The following is a 15,442-nucleotide window of genomic DNA, read 5'->3' on the forward strand; positions in this document are numbered from 1 at the left end:
GGGGGGTGGTAGGTGAGAGTAAAAGCGATCAAATATATGGTGATGGAAAGAGAACTGACTCTGGGTGGTGAACACACAATGTGATATATAGATGATGTATTACAGAATTGTACACCTGAAATCTATGTATCTTTACTAATAATTGTCACCCCAATAAACGTTATTTTTTTTTTTAAAAAAAAAAGGCTTCATGTAAAGGAATAAACTGATCATTAAAATTCTAGTCCTAAAACAGCAGGTTTAAGGAATTAGTTTGTCATCCAAAGATGCTTCTTAATGCTTCTAGAATCACACTACATGGCAATTGACAATACTACCAATAGTTTTAAGGTCTGATCAGCATATGGATATGGAAGTCTCACTTATGGGAAATGTAGTTCATTCGTATATGAGGAGATTATTCAAGTTTCCCAAACATAATGGCAGTTTTAGAATATAGTCATGGTAATAAGTTCTGTAGAAGAGACTAAATTTACTCATTTTTCGAGCCTGAGAATTTTGGAAAAGAATGTCATAGGGAGAGAATGGAAGACAGAAAAGGAAATGAGTATGATCTCAGAGCAGCAATCACCCCGAATTGTAGTCTTGTCAAAGATGGCATAGAAAAGTCAGTATAACTGGGGTTAAATTTATTGGATATCTGAAATATATTAGATCCATTTTCTCGGCTTTCTGCCATCATATTCTCTGGGTTACATTCCAAGAACACTACTCCACGAGGAGGATACATACATCTCTGGTAATTTTGGTGTATAAAGGATGAGTAAGTTTTACTATATTTAGTTATCATAGTGGTGAGTGTTCTCTGAAAGCCTTGATGTATGTAGTACGAGCCTCTGCTATAATTTACCAAGAAGTCTTTGGAGTCTGCTTTCAAATAATGCCATCCTGGGCCCTTTGGGAATCCTGACTCTCTGTGATTTCCTCAAGATAGCATATCAGGTATCTGACTGACATCATGGGAGCATAAGGGCATCTGTTGATGGCAAGGAGAAGACCATGGAGTCGTATTCTCTGATAATGTTTATTCCACATCTGTGATTTGTGTCCTACAAGGCTCTTGGGACTTAAACCACATGTGCTGTATTTGCATTAATGGGAACTTGAGAAGGAGAGGCCATAACACTATTAAAATGTTTAGCTTTCGCTCTCTCATCACACAGACACATGCTAATAACTACTCCCAGACCTTGTATCATGGTGCTGCAGGATGCAACGTGGAGTGCACTCATTGTTTCGATACAAGGACTTAAAAACAAATAGTTGCCATCTCTGCCTCTGATAGTTTGCCAGGCTTTTAACTTCTTTGTTTTTTCCCTCTTTAGATCATGGTGAGGTAGCTCAGCTGTATTCCAAATAACACATTACCTCCAAGTCTTTCTTTCTTCTTTAATAAAGAAACTCTTGCTTTAAGGTATATTTAGAAATCCCAGGGTCTAAGCCAAATTCCAAAGAACCACATCCTAATTCTGCTTTCAAACAGCAGGAAATTACTTATCAGAGCAGAATCCCCCACACAGGGTTATTGATCACCCAGGTCTAATTGTCAAAAATGTGACACATGTTCTGGAGTCTTTCTGTAGGGTTAAATATCCAACTATTAAATTATATATGGCGACATTTTGAAGCATCTTATAAACCTGAAGAGAGACAGAGAAAGCCAAAGAGCAGGGTTTCAGGATTGCATCTTTCATTACTCCTTGGCCAGTGTAGTTTCAAATTACATTCAAGACCCTTTAGTGGGTCACAAAATCAACTTAGTGAGTTGGGACCAGTATTTTTTAGTGAAATGAATTAAAGAAAGAATAGACTAGAATAAAAATATCAGACTACATTACATATAGTGAAGAGAAGTTTTATTTCATGAAAATTTTGTTTCAACTATATGTATGTACATATTTCAATTATATGTATGTTCAATGATATGTACATATACACACATACACATACAAATATACACGCACAGTATATATACTGAGTATTATATATAGAATAATGGATAGATAGATAGATTGAATTTTGTGTGTGTTTCTGATAAAGAAAGAAGAAAGAGAGAGTGGGTGGCGGGGAGAGATACTAGTTAGCAATGTAAAGTGTAGTTCTTATCATGGATTATAACCAAAAACTTTGAAAGCCATCACCAGACTAGACCTCCTGGGCAGTGTCTTCTTTAACTTTTGAATAAATTCTTCCCTTAATACCTTCCTCATCTGCTTTCAAGTAAATTCACAAGCTACATATAAATGTAATCTAATTAAATCTCAAACATTTTTACAAACCTTTATGGATAAAGCTCGGTAAGGAGGGGATCCAATGCCACGAGCCATTCATCAAGTGTAGCTAATTATAAGCCAGATACTGGTTCTAATGGTGGGAAATTGTTCTCCTTAATGTCCTGCTCTCCAGGAGCCCAGAGAATGATAAATCACATAATAGTTCATAGTAAGCCTCAAAAACTGGGGGAGCAACTCACTTTACTGAAGATCTTAGATATCATTTACCCAGGGATTTGGATTATTTCTCAGGATCAGGAATAATATAGTTAATGGCAATAGAACCATCTTGATGAAGAGACAAAAAATCCATAGTTGGGGCAAGTTGCTAGGGAAAATTTTAAACTGATAATATTGGAAGGAAGTGTGTCTGCTGGACAGAATACAGAATGATAAAGTAAAGGGGACAGAAAATAGTCCAAGCTTTTAGAGTTAGAGTGTGAGTTGCAACCTGAAATAACAAGGATATTTAACAGGCCAGTTGGATAATCAATGAGTACATGGAAAGGGCTCATTTTCGGATCCTCGTATGTCCATCTGCCTTATATGCAAGGGTGGACTATTGTTTGATTACACGTCTAGTAATTTAGGTGGATGAGGCAGATGGAAGGTGGAGTTGGGGGGCAGTGAAAATCAGAGAGATGCTCAGCATAGCCCCAGTTCCTGAAGGGGACACTGGCAGAAAGGACTCCTGTCAGCTGAGAGGGTCAGGTACACGGTATAAGCCACCAGAATAGGGATTCAGAAGCCAAAAAAGCAAGATGAGGGTAGAGTTGCAGAACTGAGCTTCAGAGAAGACAGGATATTGAGAATTGATTGCATTCTCAACTAACAGGGCCCGAGATCACATCAAGTCACCTTGGAATTATATTTCATGGAGCCATGGTCCTGTGAGGTAGGCATGAGAATCTTCCTCAGATTATAGGTGACAGTAATGAAGCACAAAGATTCTAAATAACTTGCTCAAAGTTAATGCAGTGAGTTAAAGGTCTGAATACAAATGCCAAGCATCTCAAAAACCGAACAACTAAGATCAAAGACAGAGAAGCAGGTTGCTTGAGCCGTGTGGAAAGGAGGGCAAAAAGGCTGAAAAGCAGAAAGAGCCTTAGAAAGTGCAGGAGATCATGAAAGCAACACTCTGCATCCTGTAGAAGTGATGTATCTTCTTTCAGAAGACTTGCAGTGGCCCAGCCTTAGAAGACAGCATCATGTTGACAGTTAGGGAAGTTGCAATACAGATCCAGCTTTAAGAAAACATCTCCACTCCTCTGACACTATAGTATGACTCTACTAATATACCTGCTCAAGGAGCTAGCACTGTTTTCCTCTTGCCTAACATACCAACTCAAACATGTCTTGTAAATTTTAAGGCCTTTGTTATCAATACTACAACTCTACAGTACTAACCTTAGTGAACTAAGCTATCATTCATTTCATAACCCTTTGTTGAGGGCTTCTGGTATTTTAGGTGCTCAGCTCAGTGCTGAGGACACATGGGCTTTTTGTAATCAGGGAGCTTAAAGTGTAGCAAGGGTTGGAAAGAAGTTAAATAAGTACAATAGTGAGATGAACACCACAATGGAATAAGTACAGTCTACTGGAGGGACATTTCCTTTTTGACCTTCAGAGGTTAGAAGACCCTGTCCCAAATAGTTGATGTCTGAATAGTTTCCTGAATAAAGAGGAGTTTGAAAAAACCCAGAACACAATCAATGACTCAATCTATCAAATAATAGTAACCACAATATGTTTAAGTACTTCCATAGGTGCCAGGTACTATACTAAATTCTTCCCCTGAATTATATTTCATGGAACAATGGTCCTATGAGGTAGGTATTACTATTTTCCTCAGATTATGTAAGGTTAGTGAAATACAAAGATTCTAAATAACTTGCTCAAAGTTATGCAGCTAATAAGTAGAGGACTTGAAAAGAAAAGTTTAGAGACAAAAAGAGAAATCATGAAATGCTTGGTAATCTATGTTAAAGAATTTAGGTTTTATCTTGGGGGAAATAGTAATCCAGTCAGAGACTTTTAAAGCACAGGTGACAGAAATGGTTTTGGATAGATCATGTGTCTATAGTTTAGAGGGCCAGCCCCAACACCATTAACTTCCAAATCACCCATGGAGCTTGGTAAACAAACCCATTCCTTGGCCCTACCCCCAGGCTCTGCTTTGTTAGGTTCCGGTGAGCATGAGATTCTGTACTTATAACGAACTCCAAGGATGATTCAGATATCCATTATATTAGTAATTCACTAATAAGTTGGTTTAGAGAGTGGATTGTAACAACACAAACTGGCAGTTGAGAGATCTGACAGGGAATAACGATGTCTTGAATTGGAATAGATACTAAGAGAGATATCTGAACTAGAGATATAAATTAAGGCTGTATCAGTTTAAACTGAAAAAAACAAAAGAACATACAGCAATAAAACCACAACCGTTGGGTAATGTCATTCAGGAGTGTGTTCCTCAGTGAGAATTGTGACTTAGGAGAGATTGCTGACACACATCTCCATCTAAAGGATGAGTGAAGGGAGAAGAGCCCACAAAGGAAGCTTCGGGACAGGTTCTTCATATCCTCTAGAGATGTCATATTCTTTCCTGCCTCTGAGGCGTTGTACAAGTTTCTCTTGTTGCCTGTGTTATCCTCTGCCCACTCCTTTTCTTCCACTAAACCCCATCTGTCCTTGTAAGATCCTTCTCTAATATTCTTCCTTGAGGATTCCAGTTTACCCTCAGAGAAATTTTGGTTTGTTCCTTAAAAATCAGTACATATGTCCCACCTTGAATCATGACTAATTATTGTTTTGCCTTGTCGGTCTCGTATGTCATACTAGATTATAAACTTCTTATGAGAAAGGCCACTGCCAGCTTTTTTTTTTTTTTTTTAATACATCACAGTTCCTAGAATTGGACTCTAGGAGATGTTCGCTAACACCTAAAGATCAGCACTTGCTGAACAGCTTCCAAGTGTTGTGTGTGATGAATAGGGACCCATATATCCCAATATACACAAAACAAGTGTATTGTCCTGGTGTAATCATTAATAATGCCTCTTTTGCCTTCAAAATTGTAAGCAATAAATAATATAGTCACCCTACTGATAATGGAACCAATATATTTTTTAAAGTCTAGCATTTTTAAAAGGTACTATTTCTAACACAGATATCATTAGGGCGGGGAGGAGTAAAGAGTATTAAGTTGTTTTTCCACACATTTAACATGGAGTAATGTGTGTGTCATTACGGATGTCACATGTCTCCATTATTAGATAGTGGCCTACTGCTAAATTGACAGATGTCATTGTCTGTTATATAGTCACAAGTGGTTTATTTTTTTAAATATGTATATGAAACATATATATGTATATGTATATATGTTAATCGTACTTTATATATGTGTGTATAATTGTATTATGTATGCTATATACATATATTATTTTATTAAATATTATATATGTATATATATATATATACATATATAGATATACCATTGTATTATATACAGAGGGTGCCAAAAAAATGTGTACACATTTTAAGAAAGGAAAAAACTATTAAAATTACGCTGACAGTAACCACTTTGAGCACTTCTTGTAATTGCAGAAGTCACACGTGACTTGTGTTCATCATTTTTAATTTATTTAAGCCTATAATTCATGGGAAAAGAGAAATTTCTGCTCATTCGTGAGCTTCCTAAATACATATATGCTTAGTCTATCATCTTTAATGACTGCCGATGCTGTTTTATAGAGGGCAACATCTAGATTGTCAAGCTATTGGTGAAATACAATTTCAAATTTTTCAGGAGCCAAAAATAAGGTTTAATGTAGTATTAAATTTACTTCTTGAATTGTGAAGTTTGGTTCCAGACAAAAAAAGAAAAATTCTCTAGTTGATCCCCAAATCCTCACCTAATATTTGTTATTCTGCCCAGACTGTATAGTGAGACATCAGAGAAGGAAATAGATACCATTGTTTCTTGTAATGCACACATTCTCCAAGGGCAATTCTCAGCTCCCTCACTTTCCAGGTCAAAGGTGCATTATTCCGGTGAGAATAGTTCCTCTGTGCCCTGGTTAATCTGTGTTTACTAGAACAGCACCGAGGCGCTCTGTTTATGTCTGACAAAGTAGTTACAAATCACACTTCTTCTTCAGATCATAAATACACATTTATCTTTAGAATATATCACCAACTGAGTCATTTTGATGTAAATATTGCACCTCTTAAATATAATGATGATAATAGAGGATGTAAATCCACAGATTTGCTCAAGTGCTCCCTTTCAATAACTGAAAATATTTAATTCGCAGAAGCTTTAACATCCTATGGGGAGTGGCAGACAGACGTGTCAATAGAGTGGGACCTGCAAAAATTGTGACATTTCCTCTGAGTAATGAATAAGGCAGACTCACTGGCTTCTGCAATGAACTATGGCACTTTTTCAGAGTTGGTAGGTTTGGGTTATGCTGTGACCAGCAGCCCAGAAGTGAAGGATCAGGGGAAGTCCTCTGCTTCTTCACTTCTTTCAGCTCTGTCATCACATAGAAACGGCTCTGTGGCAAAGGGTTGTAAACAACACAAGTTGAGCAATAGTCTGCAGGTTTCCTCATTCAGTCAAAATACCCACGGGAATCATCCACCTTTCTGAGGCTGGTAAAAAGACCATCTTTTGATAAGAGGTCCCCAAGATTATGGAGTAGCTATGTTGTGGTGGCATTACCATCACTTACTAGTTGGCATCCTTGTCTAGAAACTCTCAGTTGGCTGTAATTTTACTTGAAAATTAAATCACAGATTAAAGCACAGATTTTTATATGTATCTTCTGTTCTCTGAATGTAAGAAATATAAAATACACCTACACTCACTTCTAACTGGCAGTATTGTAATTCAACAGATTTCTGTTTTCCACTGAAACCTGGAGTTGAATTGTCTTCAGCCGGAAGGCATTCAAGCTGCTGTTTTTCACTCAGCTATATTTCTCTATAAGCATCTAATTGTTTCAAAAAGTGATGTACAGTATGCAGAAACCTGTATCTGATGCAAATAAGTCTGTACAGCACTAAAGTTAACAGGTGTTCTCATTAATGTAAGTAGACATGGAACAATTCTTGAATGTTTTATAAACACTCGTAATCATGGCCAAATATGTTACAATAGCATAGAGATACATGCTGTAACATCTTTTATTCTTGTTGTGCAATCTCAGCACTTATTAATAGGAGACATGCGTGAGTAATAAACCAGTGGCAAAAATACCTGTTTTTCCTTAAGTCATTGTATCTTAAAAGTTAATACTTCTAAATAAAATTCTTGGTAACATAACTACTGCCACCTGTCCTCCCACAGATTGCTCATTTACTAATGTTAATAGTGCTGTAGTGAAATTAATGGCTGCAATGTTGATGGACAGCAATGATCACCTGTGCATTATTGAGGTTCTCGAAAGACTTGACCCATTAGCCTAAGAATTTAGCTCTTGACAATCTTAAACTTGTGCCCAATCCCCCATATTACCAATTATCAATTAGAAAGGTCCATACATATGGTGAGATTCATGGATGATATATCTCTGCAAAACACAGGGTGGCTTTGGAATATAATCAAGAACGTTCTATTCTAGCTCAATGCATTGAAACATAGACCTACTCTATTGTCTGAAGTCTAGGACTTACTGACTGATGGGAAAATATAGTCTCAGACTGCTGTTCTCAATCTTCAAAGTGAATTGCCTACTTTACTCTGATAAAAGTGTTATTAGTAGTTGTCAAAATAATCTATTTACAGTGCCTGAAAGAACACAATGGTACTGTAACCTTCTAAATTGTATTACAATGGAGGATGAGTTAAATATACCATGGCATATCAAACAATAGGATATGATGCAATCACTAAAATATATAAAGTAGATAGGGTTTATTTATTATTTATTAGTGCCCCTTAGGTGTGGATTGGCAGCCACTCAGTGGGTAGACAATTACCCTTGGCTTCAGAGTGATTATAGTTTAGTGGGGGGAACAGAGAAATCAACAGGGCATTTCCATGTGGACCACTGTGCCCTATGATGAAGCAGGAGCAGGATCTCATGGGAGCAGTCAGGAGGACATCAATTTTAAAGAACCTTTTTCTGTAAAGGTGACATCTAAATTGATGTGAATGATACAATAGAGGAAGTCAAAGGGTTCTGGGCAATGGAAACAATCTGCTCTAAGGGAAGAAATAAGAATTATTATGGGACAGCTGGGGGACAACAACATTTCAAGATGGACGGATCATAGAGATGCAGAGGGAAATTTGGCTCAGGGGTCTACAGAACAGGTAGGTGGACCGAATTTAAAGAGCTTGCATTGCAGTGTAACAGCGGTGGGGAATTTCAGAATAATAAAGCAGAGGAATGGGATGTTCAGATCCAAATTTCAAAGAAGGGAAAACATAGATAAGATAGTGAGGAGACTAAAAGATATTGTTATTAAAATCATGTGTGAGATGACAGTAGTACAAGTAGTTAAATACATTTAAAAAATCATAACAGTACACATGATATTATCATTAAACTATAAACACATATATGATGTTTATACATTGGTGAAAAAATATAGAAGGATATTTTATAGAGAACAATTCAGTACCCTTGGGGAACGGTAAATTTTGTGTTTATGTTTACTTTTGTGTTTGTTAAAATTTTTTAATTGGGTATTACTTAATGATAGAAATAATAAAAATTGTTCTACTTTGAAAATAGCAAGGGCAGCACATTCCCAAATGTCATCTGACTAAATGAGTAATACTGCACAGTGAGCATAGCTCAGGCTAGAAGCTGATCTGTGTTTGGCAGTGACTGATTGAGTAGTGCTTACCAGTGAACACAAGTCTTAGTATGATTAGTTTATCTAGGTGCAATTACTCCCCCCAAGTTTAAAAATTAACGTTAACAGCAATAAAACTCTAAGCTTATATCTTTATACACCAACTGCTTCGATTAGTCACTTTTTCAATCGTTTTTCATATGAGCACCACAGGCAAAAGTTTTAGTGTAGCTGACTGCAAAACTGTGGAAACTGCTAAACTATCTACTAATTACTTGGATGGTATTCTTTCATGAATATTGAGAAGACAGTTTCTCAGTGCTTAAGATTTTACCACAGATAAAAGAATGAACACAAATGTTTGTTTCTTTGCTTGTTTGTTTGTTTGTTTACTTGAAATGCATCTGGAGTTGGGTGTTTTGTTAATAAGCAGAAAGGTAGAATGGGCAAGTGATATGGGGTATGGATGTTCACTAAGGACTGATTTTATTATGCAGAAACAAATCTGTGTTGTAAGAATGCACGGACCAAATTATTTGGGTGTCAAAGGTACAGCTCAATTTCAATTAAAAAACACCGTTTCTTAAAGGGTTGGCCTTAAACCTTAGATTTCAGAATGCACTTGAGATCTGTCTTATATGTAGTCCAACATTTGTTTACTTTCCATTAAATAAGAAATTGCTTACATGGGCAGGTTATTTTGATATGATGACACCACTGAGGGTTTCAATAAATGTACATGCAGATCAATCAACCCCAAACACATTGAAAACATATCCAATAAACATCTGGAAACTAATGAACACACATTTGTTAACACAGGGGGAGTTGTGGAAATGCAGGATCCATCTTTGCTCAGGATTATTTAGTAGCATGTGGATTTAAGAACGTTTCACAGAGTTAGAAGAAACAGGGTAATTATAACATAAGGTTCAACATCTTTAGATATGTAGAACATTTTCCATTGCTTAAAACAAATATTCCCTAAGAAAGTATAAAACATTTTTCTGACTTGCAAAGTTTTTTGCAGTCTATCATTTAAATTACTTAAATAAAGGGAGCTTTACTGCTCCCCAAAGCTGAGAATATAACACCCTCCATGCATATTAGCTTGATCTTCTTGACAGACCAGAAAAGTGTTTGTGTGTGCCAATTAAAACAAAAATGGATCCCTAGTGGCTTGTTCCTCACACAACTTCTGAAGACTGCTATCATTGTTTGCTAGGGTAACCCTGGATAAGGCTGCTAGCCAAAGTAAACAAACTTTTCAAAACTTTCATGACAGATGGGGGTTACAAATGCATTTTAATAAGAGAGTTGCCAAAGCAACTTTTTTTTAATAATCAGCATATATTTACTTAACATCTAGCAACATTGGGAACACAAAACAGATATTTTCTCACAAAATGCTTTAACAACTAACATTTTTGGAAAGACAAATTGAAGACCTTTTACTTCTGATATTTTACCCTTAGTTTTATGTTAACTTTGCTCGACATGTTAAGAAAAATGTTAGGAGTTCCTCAGGCCTGACTGTAATTTGAGACAGACATGCAGCTTGATAATGTAATTTCTTTGGTGGTCATAAACACCTTTGAGACCAAGTAATTTAACTATTAGTATAACCATGACAACCCTCATTTGATCAGCTATATCAAATGTAGAGTGTGATGTGAGATGAAAAAAATGTGAATCTGCAGGGTTTTAAAAAAATCATTATCGCTTCAATGTTAGGTCTTTATATCACACTATGATGCAGCCAAAATATTAATATATATCTATATTTTTGTACTGTTACGCTTCATTAAAGATACAGCCATAATTAATATAAAATATAATTTATATCCACTTTAAATGAATTTAGTATATTTTGATATAAGTTTATTTGCTTAATTCACATGTAATGATTTCATTATAAAGTTCAAAGTGTCTCCAAAAATAATAGAAATTAAATTCCACTCCTCTTAAATGGGTAATCCATTTATTTGTAGAATCAGTGTAGAACCGTCACTTAACATTTTTTAGGGCTCTTTGGATATCTGGCATATTTTATTACACATTTGCTATATATAGTTTCAGCGTCATTAAGGTGGAGTAAACCTTCCTTAGGTTCACGAAGGTTGATCGTAAGCAAAATATGAAAGATATTTAGTTCAAACATTGGATTGTTTTAGTCCATTCTAATATCTGAAGGAATTTTTTGGATGCCCCAGTTCTGGTTTAGATATATTTTTTCATAGCAGAATAGTGATAGTTTTTGAGGGAAAAAAAAAGAAAGAAAAAAAAATCTGAGTAAGAATGTTGGGTGATCTTTTCTAAAATGTGCTATTTTTAGCATAACAGTAAAGAAACAAGCTATTTTTGTCTGAGATCTATGCATATATTCTAAATTTCACAACTAAAGCCAAAATCATCATAGTTCTTTCACCATATACAGAGAGCCCTGGACTGTATACAACTGTTTGCTGAGGACTAGTGAACAAGAAATCAAGATCTTTGTAATCTCTTAATTCTGTCATTTAAAATGATGCCAATTCGATAGAATGGCATTCTCACTTTTCTCATTTGCTTCATTTTCTTCATTTGCTTTATGATAGTAGAGGGAAGTGGCATTTACAGAATGTTTATTGTGCTTTGAGATCATTAAAGCTGATGTCACTTTGCATACCAAGTGGTAGTATTCATATCTTTAATATACTACAGTTCTGATACAATAAACCTTTAACAAATAACGCATCATGACCAACAGTTTATACATAATTCCATGATGTGAATGTGTGGGCAGTAACTACTCCCTCCTCTGAAATCTTGACATGAGTGTTGTCTGTGCTACTCACATTGGGACTTAGTATAAGCCAGTTTCTATTGTTGTTTATCTTTTTATGCATATGTGCTATGTATCCAAATAGATTATGAACTCTTGAGAGTGGGGGTTGCAGATCCCCAGCTTCTAGCAATGTGCCTTGCACTTAATGGAGCTTAATTAGTTCTTGTTGATGATCAGGGTGATGTTTAGTAAGAAACACATCCTCTCAGTCTCCTGAAAGAATTATTCGTGGGGTTGACTCTATCATAGGAAGAATGCTACTATAAAGGAGAGGAACACACGTCACTCATTATCTCTTGCACCCTTGATAATCTCCCAATGTGCATTTGAGGTCAACTGGGACAGAAATAGCCAATGTATTTAACTGCCAAATATGTTTTGCTGATGAGGTATCTATTTGTAGCAGACAGTTGTCCATTGATCATTATCAAAGTCAATTAACTATCGTTTATAAATGATTGGCAATAACTAAATTAAAGTATATACAATGTTTACTCTGTGAAGCTGTGAATAGGCTTAATTTGCTTTTTCATTATTTTTTCCAAATTCTCCACAATAAATTCAATTATTCTTATAATCAGAAAAAAAAGTGAAGTTCTAAACATTTTTTTTGTTTCTATTTTGGTAAACCAAAGTACGGAAATTTTTAATTGTATAAATGCCATTCTACATATTAATTTCTCAGCTAATTTAAAATCTAACATGGGAAGGACTAGCTGTCAGAATCCATATTGATAAGGATGATACGTAATTGACAATATTGAAAAGGGCAATACTTAAATAAACATAAACACTACTTGTTAAAACTCCTTTAAGATGTTTCAAATTAGTATAATAATACTACATTTGTTAATTAACGTCTAACAAGCAAATTTCTTCTCATGTCTTACCAGTTGAGTTTGTGCTCAATATACCTGCCTTCATCTTTAGAGGAACCATAACAAGAACACATACCACAGTTCTTAGCCCAAGGAAAAATTATTGTCGAATTAATAGCAAAGAAACTTAAGGAATGTGTCTGTTCTACATTTTCCCAGTGGATATGTTTATGTAATTTTCTAGGAATACATTTGCTACCAGCAAGCATTCAGATAGATTCTTATTTTAGAGTGAAAATGTTTGGGACAAATTTCCCCAGACAGGTAATTAAAAATATATATTATTGTCAATACTAGCACATTTCATTAAGACTGCTTTGGTGCCAGAATATATCCCTTCCAAACAGGACATGGAGAAAAAGGATTTCAAGAGACATTTGTCTAAAGGAGGCTTCAAAGCAAAATGGAGACCAGCAACTCTTGCCTAAACTTGTATTTCCGATAAGATTTTTTTTTAATCCATTTCACTCCAGCATCTGTCACCTAAGCAAACCATAATATAGAAAGGATACATTAGTATGGCTTAATATCAAATCTTTTATGTCTATTATTAGTTCTACATCACTTTAGATTGTCATCAGGAGTTTTTCAATCAAAAGGTTTAGTCAAAGTAAACGTTCTTTACTGATGTCTTTCTTTCCCCCAAGAGTGTTGAAAATTCAGTTGTTCAAAGTGCAAATATGATTCAGAAAACCATTTATCAGAAAACCTAAAGAGGTAATGTAAAAAAAGTAGACTGAGAACCTGAATTAAATGGGCTTTATCAGTTAAAGACTTTGAAACTGCTTTCCTGTGAGTGACTGGAATGGAGCAGAACAAAGTCAATTACTGACTGTAATTAAGAAGTGGATGCATTTAAACTGTAGAGAGCAGTAGCAGACTTCTCCAGACTGCCTAGTAACTCGAAAGATGAGTGGGAAGACAGAGAGAAGGATGTGAACTGTATCTCTGATAGGATGTTCTGAATGAATTGCATTCATATAGTGCTCTGGTCCAGCTTTCCAAAATGAATTTATAAACCACTGATTATGTACGATTAATGCAGTAAAATATGTGGACAAAGAAACTTTTAACATACATTTGGCGTTTGGTTGTGTGAGCAGTAAAAGATCTTTGCGTTGCATAGCATGCACCAAAAATGCAAATGCACTGCTGAAGTACTTATATTTTATCACCGTTTGAACCTACTAGGCTGAAAACTGAACTATGTTGGCTCTTTCCTAAACCCTCAGACTACAGTAAATATAATTATGTTTGTTTCTTGTACTTTGAAAAGGTTCATTTTTATAATTTTAATAATGGTTTGTTTATAATGGCAGGGAAATAGACTGTGGGTTGTATTTGGGCTAGTTCATTTTTCGTTGTATATGTTAACAAATTGTGATGTTACATAGCACATTTATAATCAAAATATTTACATTTAGATTAGGATGAAGGTAGGGTCAGGACATTACTAGTTTTCTTGGGTTAGTTAAAAGTGACCTTATATTTTTAGATTATTATTTCTGCGGCAACACTTTATAAAGTAAATATTTGGAACTTTATGTAAGTAAAGAACATTGCAAGGGTGTTCAGATAATTAGGCAAACATCAGCTTAACTGTCTTTTACTAGATACATAAAACAGAAGACTATTTGGAGGCTATTTCAGGCCACCGCAAATCTTACACACATTTTGACTTAAGACAAGAGTGATTGGTCCTGGTAATTTGTCAGATTCTAGTGCGAGTAATTAACTTCCTCTTATTTTCTAATCTTTCACGTCTCACAATTGCATATACTTTGGATAGTTCCTCTCCTTGCAGTGGTAAAATGTTGGAATCTATCTCACTCAAGAATGGTTACATTGCTGTACTGAGAGCTCTTGCGTCTCTATATAGTTTTCTAAAAATAAATGACAAATGAATATTTATGTATATGTGTAATCAAAGATTTCTTTAAACCTTCAGGATCATTGTTATTAAATGTTGCCATAAGAATCATTTAAGCCTTCAGAGTGAGCTATTCTGGGTAATAATTGTCACTTTAATGATAGAATTATGGAGACATCTGAAGCATGGTTTGTGATTTCCTGAACCTGTGCCACATTTCAGTGTTCACCTCTTATTTAGAGCAAGTAAGGCTGAGAAGAGGTGACTAGCTCCCGACTGAGTACATTGAAATGTCAGTCCTCTAAACCTCTGCAGCCTTGGTTGATGTGTGACAGCAGTTGGGAAACGTTCATCTTCCCGTTAAAACAAAAAGTCAATAATACAAAAGGAAAAATCACAGTTCAGACTGATGGCCTAATATGAAAAGCGTGTCCACACCCACTCTAATCAAATTCTTCTCTAAGTAGCCCTTTATGTGTGAAATCAAGAGCATTGGTCTGTTTCTATAGGGTCACATCCTCTGTCACAATTCTTGGGAGAAAAAGATTCACTGTAATGAAAAAGCATATAGTTACATGCTAAATATTGCCAACTACTTAACAGCCCTGAGAGTCTGGAATGGGGATGTTCACTTGATAAATACTCTCTATGAGAGGTTCAAATATGTAAATAAACTTCTATTCTAATATACTCCCTTTACGGGGAAATTGGTGCTTTATTACTTTCCTATAGATCTTTATGATAGAAAAGTAGATCTAGCCAAATGTTATTCATTTGAATG

At 35.4% G+C, this 15,442-nt stretch overlaps 1 protein-coding gene across 1 annotated transcript in view; it reads left to right on the plus strand.

The window, feature by feature from the left end:
- The window catches only part of ARHGAP15 (Rho GTPase activating protein 15), a 620,344-nt gene that overhangs the window by 293,003 nt on the left and 311,899 nt on the right, over nucleotides 1–15,442 (plus strand). The window lies entirely within an intron of this gene.

The sequence above is a fragment of the Rhinolophus sinicus genome, chromosome 17 (assembly GCF_057876585.1).
Source record: "Rhinolophus sinicus isolate RSI-liver-muscle chromosome 17, RSI-T2T, whole genome shotgun sequence".
NCBI lineage: Eukaryota > Metazoa > Chordata > Mammalia > Chiroptera > Rhinolophidae > Rhinolophus > Rhinolophus sinicus.